Raw genomic sequence first — 21187 nt, 5'->3', positions numbered from 1 at the left:
TTTCTTTCCTTACAAATGAGCAGATTTTGCCTTTGCATCTAGATGCAGATTAGCCGTGATCCAAAACGTTTTGATTTCTGTTTTGATGTGTGCCATTCATAGAGGTTTACAGAGCAAGTTTCCCTCCTATCTGAAAGTTGAATATTCCTAAGGAATCTATTGTAAGCCAAATTGGCAAAATTCTTTTTGTAATTTTATCGGCCAGGCTGTGTTTCTGACAGTAGGTCTTAAGGGAGTTCTTTAATAAAAGCCAAGTGATGTTTAGAAAGAAAGGAAGGGAGAAAGAGAGAGAGAGAAACATTAATGTGAGAAACATCCATCAGCGGGCTCCTCCAATCCCCTAATGGGGGTTGGGAATGGAGCCTGAAAGCGACTTTGTGTGCAAGGAGGGATGCTCAACCAAATGAGCAACACTGACCAGGGCTTGCATTCCCTTTTGAAATGAGGCTTAGTTGTGACATGTGAGCCCTCTGTGGTCATGGATTAAGTGGTCATTCTAATATTTATAGAAGGGACACTGAATAGACTGAACATCTCGAAATTGATGGTTATTTTTCTCATCTCTATCTACCGCATGCTTTAGAAATCTTTTGTGCTGCTTTTACTCTTTCTAATTTACAATGTCTCCAATTCCAGAAGGTAAGCATTGTGTGGGTGTTCCTTAATCTTCCCCATCTATTTTATTGGTTGGAGCTTAGCAAGAGGTGATGCTTGGCCAGGCACTGCTGCCTACTCCAGGTGCTCTCAGTCCTTCAGTGATAATCAGAAAGGTTTTCTTAAAGGGGGGGGGGACCATTTCTCTGGTTTCCAGTTCTCATTGCACAGCATAATTACAGGTAGGCAGTGCGTAGATGTGGGAGGGGTCCAGTGGTCATCTCACCATTCCTTGGTGTCTGGCAAGGTGCTTGTCTTGCCACCAGTCAAGGAGAGGCAGGGCTGAGTGCCTTTGTAGCCCCTAAGCAGAAAATGGGATTGGGGTTCATTGGGATGCTCCAGTTGTTGTCAGAGAAGTGCCTTTTGCCATCAGCTGGTTCCTCTGAAGGGAGAAGGACCAGGTTGCTCATGCTCAGCCTGAGAAGATGCCTTGCTCCGGCCATTTCCCAGGATGTCTTTAAGAGCCACTTCATCAGGATGAACAGCCAGGCTCCACGCAGACTTCCTGAACTGGCATGCCAGAGCCTGCTGAGGGATGAAGCCTTAGATTTGATGCTGTGGAGTGACTGCCTATGGAACTCTTCCCACCTTGGTTCACAGCAGCCTTGGCAGGGAAGCACAGCGAAGTCCTGAAGGCCATGGTGCAGGATTGGCCCTTCCCCTGCCTCCCTCTGGGGGCTCTGATGAACCATCGGCAGCCTTACCATGATATCGTTCAGACTGTGTTCGATGGGCTCCATGCCCTGCTTGCCCAGGAGACTCGACCCAGGTGAGGTGGATTCAGTAGCCTGGTTGGGCCCTGGGGATCTGAGCAGTTTTAGTAGGGATATGGGAGCATACAGGGCCAAAGGGAGAGCTCAGGGAGGACTTGGAGCCACTGCTGGCGTCATTCTGGGAAAAGGCTGCAGATATATAGGGCTGATGAAGATGTAGAGGGTGACCGAAGGGACATGAGCCCACCCATCCTGGTGGCACCCAAAGGTACCAGAAATGGGGACAAGGAGGGATCCCAGTAGTGCAAGGAACAACTAATTCCTGGGGTATGGAGGAACAGGCACTTTGGGTGTCTGGCCTAGGTGCCCAGATTCCCAGACTCATGGTCAGGGTCTCATTCCCTGTTATCTTAATGCACCCCAGTCTATTTCCTGTTTTCTCCACAGGAGGTGGAAAATGCAGATGCTGAATTTACAGAAGGGAGCTCATCAGGATTTCTGGATCATGTGGGCTGGAACCAGAGCAGATGTGTGCTCACTGCTGGAGCCTGAGGTCCCACATCAATGAGGAAGAGGGGGAAAGTGGACAGCTTAAGGGCAGGACCAAATCCACTCTTGGCCCCCATGGAGGTGTAAGTAGACTTTTGCCTTAAGAAAGGTATCCTTGATGAGTCCCTCAGCTACCTTATTAAGAAAGTCAGTGAGAGGAGAGGTTTGCTGCACCTTTGCTGTAAGAAGCTCACAATTTATGCAGTGTCGAAGCAAAACATTAACATCCTGGATATGGTGCAGCTCGACTCTGTCCAGGATTTGGAGGTAAATTGTACCTGGAAGCTGTCCACTCTGAGGAAGTTCGCTCCTTACCTGGGCCTGAAGGTCAATCTGCGTCGGTTCCTCCTCTCCCACGTCTTTACATCTTCTCACACCACCTTGGAACGGGAGGAGCAGTGTGTTATCCTGGTCACCTCTCAGTTCCTCAGCCAGTTCTACCTCCAGGAGCTCTATTTGGATATTGTCTCCTTCCTCAAAGGCCGCCTAGACCAGAACCTCAGGAGAAGTTTGGTGAGGTTTCTCTGCAGACCAGTGTGAGCCACTTCTCATTTCATTCCACAGTGACGGGACCTCCTATGTGCTGTCCAGCAGCAGTGCTAGAGAGCCTGAGACACTAGATGGTCCACACAGTCAATGTCTTGTTCACTGCTCTGTCCCCTTGCATGTTGTCAGGAAACACCCACCCACCCCCAGACTAAGGTAGGATGTATGAAGTAAGAAAGATGCTATTAAAGAGACACCTTGCTAGGAATGGAAGTAATGGGGGCTTCGGGCAGTGATGGTAGCTTGGGAAGCTTCTAAGTGGTGTCTAAGGGAAGATTATGCAATGGAACCAAGTGAGGATGGCAGTGAGGAGAGTAAAGCCCATCAGAGGTGAGGTTTCAGGAGTTAAGGTCCACACTTAGCAATTTGGTGATGGCAGCCTTTCAATCCAAACCTGCCTCGAATCACCATCTGCCAAGGCTTGCCAAAGGCTCCTGCTAAGGGAATGCCTGGTAAATGCAGGATTCTGGAGGGAGGAATCATGAAAAGGGACAGGTAGTTTGTAGACTATGCAGTAATCTAAGTTCCTGCAGGATGGCAGCCACCGCTGGATGTTGCTCGACCTTGTCCAGATTTGCTCTTTTGGCAACTATGCCAGTAGCCTCATGGGCTAAGAGATGAGGATGGCAGGAGTCGAAGCTGTGGCTGGAAGGGAGCCCAAATTGAAGGCATTTCGGGTCATGTCTCCAATATTAAAATTCACTGGTTGACCCCTGCTTGAGACATTGGGCCAGGCTCTTTTCTGTGCTCCTCCCACCTTTACCTCCCATCATTCATGTTCACAACACCTGTGTGTATGAGGATGGGGGTGTATGATGTACTCCTGGTGAAAGATGAAAAAAATGGAGTGTGTGAGGTTTCATCCAGTTGAATCCATCTCAGAGCAGATAAGAGATGGAGAAAGGATTCCACTCAAATTTGCACTGACTTGAATGACACTTTTCACTGGGCAAAATCCTGGGTTTGATCATTATCTGGAAAACTTTAGGCTTTGGTGAAATGGACCTCTTTGCCTTAAGGCCTGGCTCGTCTCACCACGCTCTGCCCCCCAGGTCCATCCCCCTCACCTAACTGCTCTATGTCTCCCAGCTGCCTGAAGAAATTTTTGGAGACTCTGTCCATCACTAAATGCCTGCTTTTAGAATGTGACTTGAGTGAGACATCTCTCCCAGCACCTGAATGTCAGCCAGCTAAAAGTCCTGAATTTCAGGAGGCTCAACCTGACCAACCTCAGTTCTGGGCTCCTCCTATTTCTGTTTTAGAGAGCCTCCCCCACCCTGCAGGACCTGGACATGGATGAGTGTGCGATCATGGACCCCAAGTTTATGGACCTCCTGCCTGCCCTGAGCCACTGCTCTCAGCTCATGTCCCTAAGCTTCTGTGAAAATGCCATCTCCATGACGATCCTGGAGGACCTGCTTCACCACACCATCGTGCTGAGCAAGCTGAATTTTGTGTTGTACCCAGCCCCCCCCCCCCCCCCCCTCCGCAGAGAGTTACGAGGAAATGAGCAGCACCGTCCACCTGGGCCGAATTGCTCAGGTGCATGCCTAGCTGAAGCATATGCTCTAGCAGCCCAGCATGGTCTTTTTCTGTGCTTACCCCTGTCCTCACAGTGGCTGTAGAACTTTCTATAACACAAACCCCATTCTGTGACCCTGATACATTTCTGTCTAGCTGGGTACACGTCTCATAGGCTTTACCCTAGGCACATGGACACTTAAAGGATCCCAGCAGCCAGTTTCAGACAACTACTCAGTGTTGTGGGGAAATGCTGACAGGGGGACAGATGAATTCTTTGGGGAGATGGGTCCTAAGGAGTTAGAGATATGCACCTGAATCTCTAGAGGGGAGGGATTCCGGCTTGGGAGGTAGATGCGGGGATTACCTTTGCTTGAATGGATGTGAATAAATGTCAGTAATAAAGGGAACAGAATGTTAACAATCTGGTGACCTCTATGACATGTTAACCTGATTCTCCCATCTGCAGTTACTGGTTAAATAAGGGGGCATGAGCATCTGTGATACACAGACACTAGGCTGGGTGAGTTTGGCTCCAGTAGATCACATCACCATTTATCTATTCTGGTTTGGTGGTTCTTTCTGGGGCACCAGTACCTCCTACCTTACCTCTGTTACTCTTCAGTGGTTATGCCCACAGAAGGTGCATCCACAGGGACTGTAACAAGTGGCTTCCCGTGATCATCACTGAACTACAACTTCTAGCAGCCATGGACTCAAACACTCCTCCCCACTGGGAGCCTACATCACTGGCCTTTGGCCGCTCCATGGTAGAGCTTCCCTGTGCACAAGTCAGACCCCAGTACTGAAAGGGACATCATCCTGCCAGCTAGTCAGAGGCCTGAACTCACAGATCTATACCTGCCATCCCGTTGGATCCAGTCCCTGCTTGCAGTCCAATACTTGTGGCCAGTAAAAACAGTTACATTCCTTTCAGCACAATATTAAGCTGGCATAAACCTTTGCTTAGTATCCGTGTCCTGTACTAAGAATATGAAACCCTTTGTGGAGGCTAGATCATAATGTGAGAAGACTCTCCCCACATGACCCTCCTTCCCATCAATCAAGGAGGTGGTAAACCAACTCTGAGCCAGTGACAGTCACTGGGTTTTGGGTCTGAAGAGTGGCCAACCCCAAGCCAGTTCCGGGAGAGAACTTAGGTGGACACCGGTGAAGGTCACTCTGGGGAGTTGGGGGTATGGAGGACCACCCTGAGGGGCAATACAACCAAGTGAAAGGGTGATGTCATACTGTGCGATTGGATCCCATAATCAAGGGACAGTCAGCTGCCCAGTAAGAAACAGGCTCCCTGCCCACATGCCACTGCATTCAGGCCCAGGGCTGTCTCATTTGGCTCACTGAGTGGCCTGCCAGAGGAACACCTGGGAAGAAGGCCACACACCCAGGCCCAGGGGCAGGGCTCCATTTGTTCTTCTAGTCTCCCTGTAGATGAGGGATTCGGTCATGCTTTTTCTCCTTCTACTGCCTCTCATTCAGTGCCAGACCCTCACGTGCTTGCTGCTCTCTGCTGGGTGTAAGCAGCTTCCTAGCTTGCCACACACAGCACCTGGCCCTTCTTTCTTTTTATTGCCGTTACTTTATTTTCTCTTCCTCCCCCCTTTCTAGTTTGGGACCATCAGCTTGGGAGCATATATTACCATTTCTTAAGTACATTTATTATTAATTTCAGAGAAAGGGAGAGGGAGAGATGGATAGAAGCCTCAATAATGAGACAAAATCATTGGTTGGCAGTCTCCTGTATGCCCCCACGCCCCTGGGATCCAGGCCTAAACTCAGGAGCCTGCCCCAACTTGGAATTGAACTACGTCCTCTTGGATCATAGGTCTACTGACCTGCACCAGCCACGCACACTCTGCTACTTCTTGTGGAGAGAGAAAATGCTGTAATATCTATAACAGACAGTGAGCCCCCCAAACCCCAAGAAAGAGGATCAGAGATCAAGGATCAGAAAATGCTTCTCTCTTATATCAGACACTCTCTTTCTCTCTCTGAATTGCATCTTGTCATCCCATTCCCGCTTGACAGGGAATAGTGTCCATAATGGGAATCAGAACCTCTGAAATTTGAGGGAAAGTATAAAAATGGGCAGGTTATGGGGGAGGAAGGGCATGGGCTAAATATCGCACGATCTGGGTGTTGGTTCCTCACCACACATAGAGACTGTGTCCCATTAAGTTGTGGTGAGATTCATCTGGGTGTCTAACTTATGTAAAGCCCTTGTCCACATGTCCTGCTATGGAATTGCCTACTGTTATTAGCATTAATAGTAATTATTAGCTACCAGATGCAAGTTAAGGAAGAAAAGTGAAAATCACTGCACCCTGGCCAGTGTGGCTAGGCATTGTCCTGTGCATCACAAAGGTCACCTGTTTGATTCATGGTCAGGGAACATGTCCAGGTGGCAGGTCTGGTCCCCAGACAACCATTAATATTTCTGGCTCACATGAATGCTTCTCTGTCTGTCTGTATCTCTCCATTCATCTCTCTCTAAAGAATAAATTTTAAAGCCTACCTCATTAAAACAACACAAAACAAAAGAAAACTCATTGCTGCATGTTGTCTCTCAACAAGGTGTCCTGCACTAGACACTTCATTTGTTCTGGGGACCACAACTGAGAAATCCAGCAAAATTCTTTATTGGAATATGGACTTTTCCATCAAAATATTCAAAATGCACAGTACCAAGGCAATGAGGCTTAGAAAGTGCATGTTTAGATTGAGACATCATCTGTGAAGATGGGTATACAAGGGCCCTGGGTAGTTGGTGACTGGTGGTGCACAGGGATCCTGTACATGAAGGCCCTGTGGATGGGGGTCTCCGGGCCATCAGAAAGCAAGCGGGGAGAGTAAGGCACACATAGTAGATTTCTTACAATTGAATGTATCCAGAGTCCACCCATCTGCACAGCAGTCAGGCAGGTTGGATTTAGGAAAACTGGGGGAAACAGATGTCAAAAGGAATACTATGAATAGAGAAGAGCCAAAGCCTGGCCTGGTTGGCTCAGGGGTTGAGTTTTGACCTGTGAACCAGGAGGTTACGGTGCAATTCCCAGTCCTGGACATGCCCGGGTTATGGGCTCCAAGCCAGTAAGTGTCTTGGAGGAGGCAGCCAATCCATGATTCTCTCTCACCATTGGCAGTTCTCTTTCCTTCCTCTCTGAAATCAGTAAAAATAAATGTATTTAAAAGTATGTAAATAGCTTAGTTTGATATCCACAATATCTGTTTAAGAAATACAAGAAGGAGCCTTTTGTCATGGTCAGAATTTTTATGCTCTTCTTTCTTCTCCTTAATCTTCTTTTCTAGTCCACTTGCCAAGAGGATTGTGTATAATGTGTTCTATTCTATACTGGGAAGTTTTGTATTGTTTTCCTTCTTGTATTTCTCTGTACCAAAATACGTTATCAATTGAAACCTACATTGGTAAAATTCTGTTGAGTAAATGTGACGTCCAAGTGGCTTTGTTAAGTGTTTCACCAATCCAGCAGCATACCAGGTGGCAATGAAAAAGGGGCTCACTGAGCCAAACCGAATAGGGCTTATTCCCTCACTGCCCCCCAATCTGACATGCTAGACTTTAAAGTCCTTAAACAACTGAGGTTCCAGCTTCCAAATTTTTCAATGAATTTCACATACACTATTCTAATAAAAATAATTTTAAGAAACCGCACATTTTTGTGGTAATTTTTAAAATTCATGTTGGAAGGCTTGTTGATAACTCTATACTCAACAGGCCAAGAGGTGAGTTTTTAAAAACCTTTCCCATCATGATGTTGTTGTTTTTTTACATTCACTGATAAAATACTGAGGCTTCAAGGTAACTTGATGTTTAGGAGAGCATAGCCTTTATGGAACATTAAATGTCAAATAGTTGAAGAGATAGAGCATGAGTAGTTCTACAGTAAAATACATATCACTACCTAGGGGCACTTTAGTTCATTACATTCAGAGGTATAGTCAGGAAAGCTAACTGTTTCGGTTTAAGTGACAATATGTTTTTCAATTTTATTATTCTCACGTCAGCAAGGTGCTGATGTCATTTCAATAAGCAAAAGGATGCTTACATTTAGACTTCTTCAAACATTTATATCATTCTGTATGCAATTTTTCCTCCTACTTAACCTATTTCTTAAAGGTTGAGGACATACAAAATGCCATAGGAAGCAGGCAAACAATTGCCGTGCAGCCTTGTTGGAGATTCCTCAATCCTTTTTTCAATTTAGGTTTTCCAAAGAAAATATGTAAGTTGTTTACCCTGCCTTACTGAAAAATAGGGCAGCATGCCATAAAGAAATAGCACACTGCTTCATTTTGTATGCAGTTCACTCAAAATCTGGTATGCACTTATGGCCAAAGACACATTGGGAGATTTAGAGTCAAGAATGCAAATCTCCATACACATTTCTGTTTGTAGTACAATCAGACAAGAAATCCCATTTGGTGGAAAACTTTATTCTGAAATTTTTAACAATGCAGACCTTCATATTAAACAGTTAAAGTATATTGCAATTTAAGTCAACACTTATGAAATAACCCTGAATAATTCAAACTTTGCATCCTAGGCAGGGATTTCATAAAGGGCCCTGCAATTCTTGCCTCTTCCCCAAACTCACCATTTTCTTTTAGTCATCTATAATAATAAAAGCGTAATATGCTAATTAGACCGGACAACCTTCCGGATGAAGCCAGGGCTGCGAGGGAAGCCCGGGTCCCGGGTGCTGGAGGGAAGCCAGTGCCAGCAGCTGGGGGAAGGAAGGCCTACTCTTGCATGAATTTCATGCATTGGGCCTCTAGTTCTTAAATAACAGAAGACAATTTCTTTACAAATTAAATGTCGTCCATAACTTAGCATCATTTTAAATTTCAGAGTCTACTTCGTCTGTCACAGGGGCTTCCCTCCTGACTCTCCCAGAGGAGCCCGATTAGGTAATCTACTGTACAACATGATTCACTCTCTCTTGTGTAGATGGTGAATCTTATGATCTCTGCCAGCACCAGGCTTGGGACCCCTTACAGAGGTGTTCCATCTTCTGCTGCAATAATTGTCATGCCCCCCGTCATAAACATCTCCTCTGTGGCTATAATAATCATCTCAGCAACTGCTTCCGCCATAAGTCAGAAGGGAACTTCGTGCTGGAGGTGTTCCACCTGAGCCTCCTGTCAAACCAGTGAAAAAATAACAATACTTGAACCTCTTATTGAATAATTTTACATCAGTATGACATTACCCTAGTAAAGTCTTAAATATTAGGAAAACCTATAAGTTTATCTTCCTGTGCTGAAAAAATGTCAATAATGCTGATGTAAGCAAGGTAGCTTACATGTATTTAAAATACAGCTGAAGAATAATGCCTTAATTTATTTATTATTTTTTGCATTCATTTGTTTGGCAAAAATTTATTGAGGATAAACTATGTATCAGGAACTACTAGAACTCAGTTATACCTATGAATAAACCTATAGTTTATTCTACCTTTCGGGTTACTTGTTCATTTATTTTATGGTAATATATATTTTTTTAATTTCTTTATTGATAAAGGTGTCACATATTTGTCCTCATCCCCCCATTCCCATCCCACACCCCTCCCCACGGATGCTCCCACCCCCCTGTTGTCCTTAACCATTGGTTAGACTCGTATGCATGCACACAAGTCCCTTGGTTGATCTCTCCCCCCTTCCTCCACCTTCCCCTACCCTCCCTCTGAGGCCTGACAGTCCGATCGATACCTACTTGTTTCTGGGTCTGTTCTTGTTCATCAGTCTATGTTGTTCATCATTTCCCCTAGATGAGTGAGATCATGTGTTACTAGAAATATACTTATAAGAACCGAATGTGATACGAGCAATAATAGTTATGCTGACAGGTGTGACTCAGTGATGTCTGTAGTGAGTTTCTTTCTGGACCAACGGTTCTTTTGAGACCCAATTTCAATGTCCATCAGTTCCTTATGTGTACATGTTGGCACTGACTTTTCAGCTCTGAATGGTGGACAAATGGTGATAATTCAGGTCTGACTCCCTCTGGTTTGGTCTCGCCTGGACCCAGGGGCGCGCGGCCTCACCTGGTTCCGGGGGCGTGCGTCCTCACCTGGGCCCGGGACCCAGCCTTACCCAGACCCAGGGGCGTGAGGCCTCACACAGCCAAGGGTCATGTGGCCTCACCTGGGCCCAGGGGCGCGCAGCCTCGCCCGGACCGGGACCCAGCCTCACCCAGACCCAGGGGCGCATGGCCTCACCAGGAACCAGGGGCATGTGGCCTTGCCCGGACCCAGGGGCGCGCAGCTTCACTCATTCCCTGGACTCAGCCTAACCCTGACCCGGGTCCCAGCCTCGCCCGGACCCAGGGGCCCGCGGCCTCACCCAGACCTGGGACCCAGCGGGGCTTCATCTTCTTGATCCCAATTCCTGCTGGTCAATTCCCTCTCAGCAATTCCTTCGGCCATTTTCTCAAAGCTCCTGGGCGGCTGCCGTGGAACTCGCAGGGCGGCGGGCTTGGTGAAGCTCCTGTGCATCCGGTGCATGGCGGCGGGCTGGCCCGAGGTCGTTGCGGCGGGCGGCACTCGGGTCTGCAGCGGTGACCAGTCGCCGGGCGAGCGCTCCTGGATCCAGGACCCAGCAGGGCCTCATCTTCCCGATCCCTACTCTCATTGGTCACTTACTTCTCAGCAATTCCTCCAGCCATTTTCTCAAATCTCCAGGGCATCTGCCGCAGAACTCGCTGGGCAGTGGGCTCGGCGAAGCTCCAGTGCGCCTGGTGCACGGTGGCGAGCTGGTCTTGGGTGGCTGCATCAGCGCTCGGGTCTGCAGCGGTGGCTGGTCGCCGGGCATGCGCACCTGGCCACTTCCGGGGTGCTGAAATTCTCGAAGAACTCGGAGATCAGCAAGCGTGGGGTCTTCCACCCCATGTCTCCCAGGGGCTCGTCTGTTCGTGCTCAGCAGCGAGTGGAGCCCTCCCCTCAGCCGGAGACCTCCAGGGAAACTGCGCCGAGCACGTTCCAGGCCGCCCTTGTGTCGCCAGAGCCGTAGTTCTTAAAGTGTGATCTTTGGCTCACCGGCATCAGCATCATCCCGCGTACCCCTCTCTTTTATTCTAGTTGTAGAGCATCTGCTCAGCCAGCCTTCCAGTGGTTCTGGATGGTGTCTGCTCTGTTTTCCTATTGTAGTTTCAAAATTGTTGTGGTAGGCAACAATTAGGAGTCTGCCCTATGCCTCCATCATGGTCCTCCTTTGTGTAGTGAAGTCTTGATTGTTGTTGGTGACACTGGGAGGAATTTTCTTCCAGGCCAATGGGCTGTGAGGACCTGCTGTATCTATAAAGGAAGAATTTCTGTGAAGGAGACACGTTTATGGGACGGGACTTGTTTCAGTAGGGCTTTGGCGCTCACTGAGTCTGCCTCTTGAATGTGTCCATTATGCGAGTGGTTGAAATCTGGTGTCGTCTCACACCGAGCACTAGATGCCCTCGTTTCTGGGTCTCCAATGGGGTGCAGGACAACTACTGTCTGAGGCCACTCAGCAGGAGTTACAGCAAAAACTGCAATTTTCTCCTCCTGCTTGAGTGGTTTTGGAGCAGTCTGACTGGAACTGCAGTTTATTTGGTTAAGCTGCCACAGGGCAGGCCATTTATATGCAAAAGATGCTGTTTGGAGCCTGGGCGGGTTTGTAGAATGTGCGGGGCGGGGTCTCACGGAAGGGCGGGGTCTCAGGGCTTCACTAAGCTAGGGCGTGGCCAACAGCAATGGCTACAAGTCTGCCTTTTCTGCCTTTTCTGCCTTTCCGTGTTTCCAAGTCCCCGCGTCCTGTGCTCCAGTGGAGTAAACACTTATTGCTGGGTGCACCTCTGCAAGAAAGTCACTCTCACTTTCCGACATGATGGCCGAGAGTCCAGCTTCTCCCTGTTGGTGTCTGGGTCTCCCGCGCATCCCCAGAAACTGGATTTCAGAGTGATGGGGAGCTTATCTTCCTTAGGGTTGGAAAAAAAGCCGCGTGTCCCTTCACCGGCACCAGCCCGACCCACGCGCCTCCGCACCTCAGCCCCTCCTCGTTTGCTCTTTCCTCTTCCCTCTTAGTTGTAAATCCACCATTCGTCCAGCTCTCCTGTGGTTCTGGGTGGCAGACGCTCTGTCCTCTAGTTGTATTTTTGAAATTGCTGTGCGTGGCACAGTTCATTTGTTTAACTTTGCCGCCATCTTGGTTCTCTTTCCCAATAATGGCTTAATTAATTGATTATGAATAAATATGAATGCACATTTTTCTGAAAACAGGCTGAAATTCTAACCATTGTATTTTCCCTATGCTTCACGCTGTCAACTGCTCCTTCTGATTTAAAGATGGTAAAATACCCCCTGACTGGTATGCATAAGTGGGAAGAGTACCAGCCTTGTCCCTGAGGATCCCTTGTTTTTAGGTCAAGGGCATGCCCATGGGTTGCAGGGTCCCTTCCTAGACCTGGTTGAGGATTGTGCATGAGGAAACTATCAAAGTATCTCTCTCACATTAATGTAGATCTCTCTCATCCCCACTCCCTCTATCCCACTCTGCCAAGGTCATTGGAGAAAATATACTCAGGTGAGGAACAAAAAAAAAGCAAGTGTAGAATTTTGTTTCTTTAATAAGGAAGATAAAAGAGTGTGATCCCTCATCCCTGAAAGCATATACTGTTCCAAATGAGCTACTAAGAAAAGAATACAACATCTCCAAGATAATACAACACCCATAATGCATATAGTACTCCCTTTGGCAAATGGAAGTAAACTTAGAGTAACACAAGGCAGCCTATAAAATCCAATCCTGTCACTTACACACAGTATATCTGGACACTAACCATAGCTCTCATATAAACGTCCATTAGAGCCTCCAGTTCGACATTCTGAATAATCTCTACCAGGACTGCTCCCACAGCCATGAAGACCACCATGAAAAAAACATGGAATTAACTGTGTCGAAGTTAACAGCTGCAGTGAGCTATTGGATAAAAGAGGGAAACACTTTTATTTTTTTTAACTTTTTAATTTTTTTAAAATTTTTTATTGATTAAATTATTACATGTGTACATATCTTCCCATTGCCCCGCCACTACCATACATGCCCTCACCACTTAGTGTCTTTCATCCATTGGTTATGCTTATATGTATGCATACAAATACTTAGGTTGATCTCTTATCTCACCCCCACATCCCAAACCTTCCTGCTGTAATTTGACAGAAAGAGGGGAACACTTTTAAACACCTGTGTCTTCTATAGGAGTGCTCATCTCGAGAACTTGAAAGGCCATGGTCACGGTGTGCACCCTCCCTAGATGGTGGTCCATAACGCTTGCTGAATCGGGAACCTGGATCATCTCTGCTGGAATAACTTAAGGAAATAAAGCAGGAGTATTTTGCAATCACCCTCTAAGATACAGAACATGTACACACTCTGACTACAAAAATAGGAAAATGTAAATGGACAGAAGGGTTCAAGAGACATTTCTCCAAAGAAGACACACAAACAGCTAACAAGCTCATGAAAAGATGATTAACTTAAAGGGTCATTAGGGAAATGCCAATCAAAACCCAAATGAGATACTACTTCATTCCTAAGTAGGCAACAATGTGTGAAGAGGAAAATATCAGGGGTTGTTGGGGATTGAGAAAAACTGGAATTCTGTGCACAAACAACAGAAAGGTGACAAGGTGCCGCTGCTGTGGAAAACAATGGAAATTCCTTCAACAAACATTTAACACTGAATTACTATATGATTCTGAATTTCCACTCTAAGTTATGCACCCAAAATCACTGGAAACTTCTACTGAAATGCTAGTCTAGGGATGCTCTCAGAAGTCCTCTTGTGGAAATGAGCCCAACAGATGAAGAGATAAATGAGCTATGTCCCCTAGAGCTGCAATGGGATATTTATTCAGCTATAAAAGTGGCGATGAACTGATTACTGCCACATGGATGACCCTTGGAAACATGCATGCTAACAGAAACAAGCCAGACACAAATGGTCCTGTCCTGTTTCATTCCAATACTAGTTTCTGTGGAAAACAGGCACATCAATACAGACAGTATACTGTTTGATGTTTGATAGAAGCTGGATCCGGGAAGAGAATGGTAGTGACTGCTTTACATGCAGAGCTTTTATTTAGGGGTGATTAAGATGTTTTGGACCTACACAGATGTGGTGGTGGCATAGGACTCTGAATACACTGTATGCTATTTACTTGGTCAATGGTAAATATTTAGTGTGATGATGGATGATTTTCACCTCAACAAATGTGTCTAGTATACATTAGGTGAACTATATTTTGTTGCCCGTTACCTATAACTAGTAGTGCAATCATCATTACCATAGGAGGCATATGGTAATTTCTCCTGGAAGGGATTGGCTCTTTGCACGAAGCACCTGCATAATTCTCTCTACCACATGACAGAGGTCCTGTAAATGAAAAACAGTAACGTGAGGATATCACAATGGAGAGCAATATTTTTTTAATATATTTTATTGATTTTTTTTTTACAGAGAGGAAGAGAGAGGGATAGAGAGTTAGAAACATCGCTGAGAGAGAAACATCGATCAGCTGCCTCTTGCACACCCTCTACTGGGGATGTGCCCGCAGCCAAGGTACATGCCCTTGACTGGAATCGAACCTGGGACCCTTGAGTCCGCAGTCCGACGCTCTATGCACTGAGCCAAACCGGTTTTTGCAAGAGCAATATTTTAAGGGAAAAAAAAATTCAAAACAACACTTTATTTCCTCTTTCCACAACAATGTTTACATTTATTCTAAGACTCCATTTGGGCTAATGGTTGTATGTGCTGTAAAATATTACTCTGGAATGTATTATCTTCTGACAATCTATATATGTAAAAGGCTAATATACTAAGTGTCCGTTTGGGTAATGGCATCAAGTAGCAATGTCCAGCTTCCTTTTCCTAGCGACTAGCCTCCTTGCAGTTTCTTCAGCCCAGGAACATGACTTGCTTTATAGCCAGGTGGAAACATTTTAGACTAACCAAATGTCTGTGAAGCGTTCTCCAGTGACTCATCTCATTTGATCCTCACAGAAATCCTGAAATAGGTAGATAGTAGACTTGGTGGAATCCGATTTTCCCTTCATTAGCCAGAAAACTGAGATTGAGAAAGCTTAGAAACTTGACCAGACTGAAATTAAGTAAGAAATGGTGGAACTTGAAAATGACTTCAGGGATTCTCACTGCGCAGAATATCGTCAAACACTGCTGCAGTTAGATACTTTACCCTTTGTTCTCCCTGCATGACTTACATTAATAATCTGTTTTGTGTTAATATTTACTGCTGTGTTGCTGACAATTACCTTAAAGAGAAGTCAGGGTGCTTTACTGGGCTGGGAAAAGTTTAGCTAAATCAGAAAGCAGGTCTAATTAAGCAAGTTTGTTCTCTCTATATACATAAGGCTAAGTTGACTTGTGCATGCGCGATACATATAAAGCTCTTGCTGGTGCCAATTGCCTGCGTGTGTTTCAATCTGTCACTGTCAATCATGAATTTTGTTGACATTTCTATTATAAAGGGCAAATAGCAATAGTAAAATATTTCTTCTAATTAACTTCCTTTCAATGTGCATGGATCCATGCACCAGGTAACTGGTATTGTAATACTGACAAGATACCATTTTATTGGGCCAGGACATGCCAAATTAGTCACACACACACACACACACACACACACACACACACACACACACACACACACATATATATATATATATATATATATATATATATATATATATATATATTCCTAAGCGGCCCTTATGACTGGTCACTATGATGTGCACTGACCACCAAGGGGCAGAAGCTCAATGCAGTCGCTGCCCCCTAGTGGTCAGTGCACTCCCACAGTGGGAGCTTCACTCAGCCAGAAGCCTAGCTCAAATAGCCAGGCACCTGGCTCTAGCCAGGCTCCTCCCCAGAGGCCTGCCGTTTTGCACACTGCTACATCCTTCAGGAGATGTCAGACCTAAACCAGCAGTCCGGCACTCCCCAAAGGGTGCCAGATTGCGAGAAGGCGCAGGTCAAGCTGAGAGACCCCACTGGTGTTTGAATTTTGTGCCCTGGGCCTCTAGTAATTTTATAATTTATTACCAATTTAACATGGCTCCCTCCTAATGCTGACTGACTTAAAGGTATAACCTTAATTTTGGTAATAATGGCAATATAGTTTATACTGCTCTTTAGCTGTGTTATTTAATGGCTCATATGAAGAGCACTGAACCTCCTTCAAATTATGAGAAATTTTATATCTCCCATAAATATTACTATGTTTCAGTGCTAATTCTTACCCTTAATTCCCCAAAGTGAACCTTTCACTAATTTTCTTTGCTGACTAGATCATCCAAAATTGAAACGGATAGGCTGCTTATCTATATTCAAGTGCAGAGGCATATTCTTCTTAACTACACTGATGCTCTCAGTAATTTCAATTTTCCAACATAATTTTAATGTGAGGGATTTATGTTAGAATTTAAGGCATCTCTGTATGAATACTAATTAGTCACTTTCACCTTATTTTTCACAACTAGATGCATGCTGTGATTTGGCTACCTGCAATGCCTGACTCTTTCAAGTGTGCCTTTCCAACCTAGTTTTTATTAAATATAAACCATCTGAGCACACATTGATCACTTTTCAGCCTGTTGAAAAAGACTTATATTCTATTGATTAAGATTAGTTATTTAGTCTGCATATTTCCTCAACAAGTATATAATTCTTGGAAGCACACAATATATCTTTATTTATTTATGTGCTCCTTAGAATTTTCTTTCAACCAATAATAATGTCTTGTCCTTATAAAGGGTCTAGGCCTTATAATTGAACATCCTAATATGTTTTAGGGAAGGACACCGTTTTATCAAGGTTTCCTCTGAAGAATACGTGTTGAAATCAAGAGTGCATCCTTCCACACTCTACTAGAAACAAGAGCCTTAATATGGCTCCATCATGATCCAAACACAGAAAGAAACAGGAAGAGACATAGCAAGTTTCCGTTATATATGCCTATTGATCATGCCTCAAAACACATTTCCTGATGGTGCTAATGATCAGAATGTGCACTCACAGGACATTAGGGCCTTCATGCAAAACCCCATCCTGAAACCAAGTGAAAAAGAAGCCTATTGGAAAAAATTTTAGCATGAACTTTAAAATTAACCCTACCAGACCTGAGTCCCTGAACCTAACAGTCCCCTATACCTGGGCTCCTGAGCATTAAAGAGATAAAATCAACATGATATAGAAAAATGTTAGTTACATGCAAACAAGTGGTTAGAATACGATGGAACTTGGAGACATTGTAGAAAATAGGTCTACCTTTCATCTAGCGCCAATATTCCACCTTTGTGTGCCAATCCACCCAGCAGGATGAGCCTTGTTTCACACAGAGGTACTTCTTGCAAAGTGAGCACCAGATGTTGCTCTTCACCTTCTTGCATGGATTGTCTTTGTAAGACACTCCAGGATTTTGCTTGTTGTACCTGGAGTGCTTTTCCATGCACACAATACAGATATGATTAGACAATGTCCCAGGGGGAATCTCAGGAAAATGATTGCCTGGGGTCATCCATTGAGGGCAGGAATCCTTTTGTGGGTGGCAGTGGCCTGATGCCCTGTATCCAACAATAAGTTGCAGGCAGAGTTTCTGAATATATCTGGTGAAATAAACTGGATTTTTTGAAGCAGCTTGCTGCTTTGAAGCATACAAGATATAAGAATTATAACTGGCCCACATAACAAATTTTATGAAAAGCCACTGGTGCCAGTGGTAATGTCATCTGGTCATTTTTGTCACAGCCACCCATATATTTATTATAGTCCTTCACCAGCTGCGGCATCTGTATTTCTTGAACACTGCCATCTTTATTTCTTCTGTTTATTTCTACATTTTGGTCTGGATCATGGTAGTTCGAAATAAATGTGATGGGCTTTCTATCCTGCCAAACTAAACATGTTACACCACTTTCTTGACATAGATAGCGACTGTCACCCCTAGCAAGTTTTTTTTTTTTTTACATGTTTTTTTTTTTAATATATTTTATTGATTTTTCACAGAGAGGAAGGGAGAGAGATAGAGAGTTAGAAACATCGATGAGAGAGAAACATCGATCAGCTGCCTCCTGCACACCTCCCACTGGGGATGTGCCCGCAGCCAAGGTACGTGCCCTTGACCGGAATCGAACCTGGGACCTTTCAGTCCGCAGACCGACGCTCTATCCACTGAGCCAAACCGGTTTCGGCGCTAGCAAGGTTTTTTACACTTTTCAGCACCTTAGGAAACTGCTTCCTGTTTTGCTGCAGGGTTCCCACAATTCCTGTGTGTAATTCTGACAGTACATATTTAGCAAGGGTTACAGAGTTGTAGAACCGGTCCATGACAAGCACATGAGATTTATTTTCCATTGCACATGAGGTCAGGAGACGAACAACTGTATTTCCTACTGTGCCCAAGTCTTTTATAGGCATTGGTGCAGCACCAGTGTAGATTTCTGCATTCAAAATATAGCCAGTCTCACCTTCACAGAGAAGGAAAGATTGATGCCCCACTTTGTGGGCTTATCCTTGATATAGTGCTTGATGGCCAAGCGGTTTTTTGTCGGGATCATCCCCTCATCTAGGCTCCAATGTTGCTTTGGCTGGTAGAAGTGGAGAAACTTGGGGAGCAGACTTTCCAAGAAAGGCCTAACTTTATATATTCTATCTGTCTTATCAATATCTGTGTCTTCCTCATCATTTATGTGTAAAAAACTCCAAAGGGCCAAGAATCTGTCTCGAGTCATAACATTTAGAAATCCTGGAGTAAACCCAACAAAGTCAGAGCCTTCATTAGTCCAATAATCCCGATAGCTGGGCTTTATACATAAGTATTCCATATAGATCCTCAGTCCAAGAAAAGCCTTCATTTCTTCCACTGTGGCATCCTTGAAATTTTTGGCATTGTAGGAGTTGGGCTTTGCTATACGCAATGGGTGGGCCCGGAGGTTGGTTTTCTCTGTCAAATTTTGCCAGAAAGTATCATCCAAAAACAAGGATAAAAAGTCAATTGGTTCACTCTCCTCTATGATAGATCCAGGAATGTTCACTGGGCCTTTTCCATCCTCATTGAAATTCAGATCTGTATTTGGTGATACAAAATTCCTTGTCCAACCTTCATCGCCACCTAGATCTCCCCCATCTGCTGTTTGAGGGACACACAACCCTTCTCTTACTATTGATCTAGCTCTAGATCTATAAGGTTCAAGATTCTCCTCATCACTCGAGCTCTCACTGTCTGTGTCACTTGAACTGGAAACATATTCTTGATGAAATTCTGACTCCTCAGAGTCTGAATCAACCAAAGTATCGATCCCCTGTTGCACGGTGATAAGACTAGAGCTACTTAGCTTTCCTGTTGAAGTGCTTGGTTCATCAGCCGATGTTTTCATTGTGAATTTTCAGAATTTTTTCACGTCAAACCACACAAAGTCAATTCAAACACATGGGGCAGACATTTGCAATGGCTTACCATGAGGTTTGACCATGATTGGTTGGTTATTTTTAGTTTGTGACGCATTTTTTTCACGTACTAGGCAAAGTACCGAAAATTAAGTACAGAGGTATAGCAGCAGATTCAGAAATTACCAAAAAATCAGTACAGCGGTCTGGTAGGGTTAAGAGGAATTCTGAAGAGGATTAAAAATGGTGGCATAGTAAATGGATGCTGCGGGACATGGCCCCCGGAAGAAACTGATATGGCAACTAAAACACAGAAAAACTTCCTGAACAATCAACAGAAAACTCACAGGAGAGAACCCTGACACCCGAGGACCTAAAGTAGAGACCACATACACACTGGTAGGAGGGGAGGAGGCAAGAAAGGGCTGGCCAGACACCCACAAACAGCAACTGAAGTCCAAGAGAGATATCTCAGCTGTGGGGGCTGCCACTGAGAACTCTGAGATCTAATCGCCAAGCTGGGCCCTCCAGTGGAGAGCAACACAACTGAGGAGGGTACCCATATAACACCTGGCTGTGAAAAGCAGCAGGACACTGTCGGGTAGGGAGAGATGACTGGAAATGCAGGCACCCTCTTAAAGGGCCAACACACAAATTTCCCTCTGGATTGACCCACCTTGTGCCCTGAGAAAGGGAGGGTGAAGTGGACTGGAGTGGTGAGTGTAGAAGCCAGGACTGGGTACTAGCGGGATAGAGCTCAGAAGACAGACACCACAAGTTTCCTTGCTGGAGTCATTCCCTCATGCAGAGGAGAACATCTTTCCCACACAAACATTTGCCTTGTCTGGGGGTAAGACAAGTGACAAACCCTATTGGAAAACACTGTGCCCTGAGGCCATTTAAGGTATTAAAAATGACAATTGGCCTCCTGGCAAAGCGACTGCCACACCTTGTTGGAAAAAAAAAAATTCTCACCACACTTGAGGACGATTGCCTCCAAGGGGATAATTCAAGCTGGAATCCTATCAGTCTGTAGAGAGAGGCAGTTTCTGGAGACGTTGAGTCTTTGCCTGATCTAATTAGTGAGAAACAGCCCTTAGCACTGTCCTGCACTAGAGACTGAGAAGTGTAGAAGACCTACCTAACTCATAACTGCCGGGCACTGCTGGTGGGAATGCAGACTGCTGCAACCACTGTGAAAACCAAAAGATTTAAGGAATAAACTTAAGTTTTTTCCATCAAAAAATTAAAACTGGAACTCCCATTTAACCCAGTACTCTCTCCTCTAAAAATATATCCCAATAAATTGAAAACATCAATCAAAAAAAAAAAAAAAAGTATGCAAGCCTATGTTCATACCAGCACCATTTACAATAGCTAAGCTTTAGAAAAAGTATAAGTTCCCATTAGCAGATGAGTGGATTAAAAAGCTCTGACACATTGATAAAATGGAATACTATGCTGATGTAACAAAGAAGGAACTCTTACCATTTGCAACAACATAGATAGTCATGGAGAGTGTTATGCTAAGTGAAACAAGCCAGTCAGAAAAAGAGAAATATCACACGATCTCATTCATTTGTAGAATAAAGTGAACCACATAAAATGATGAACCAAAATAGAGCCAGAGTAAAATGAGGTAGTTTAGAATATAATACAAGTAATCCTATTATTTTCAGATTTTTAATATTTCCTACAACTTTTGTTATATACTATGTTAGTACAGTTTGGT

The 21187-nt window shown here is 44.8% G+C and overlaps 1 pseudogene across 1 annotated transcript; it reads left to right on the top strand.

Moving 5' to 3' along the window:
* The first annotated feature begins 1226 nt into the window (after positions 1-1226).
* Positions 1227-4792, top strand: LOC307096529 (melanoma antigen preferentially expressed in tumors-like; annotated as a pseudogene). Its single transcript has 4 exons — positions 1227-1423; positions 1815-2429; positions 3725-3921; positions 4609-4792. The product of its transcript is annotated as a melanoma antigen preferentially expressed in tumors-like (transcript).
* Positions 4793-21187: the final 16395 nt, after the last annotated feature.

Source organism: Cnephaeus nilssonii, assembly GCF_951640355.1.
Source record: "Cnephaeus nilssonii genome assembly, chromosome: Y".
NCBI lineage: Eukaryota > Metazoa > Chordata > Mammalia > Chiroptera > Vespertilionidae > Cnephaeus > Cnephaeus nilssonii.
This window is presented reverse-complemented; position numbering and strand designations above follow the sequence as displayed.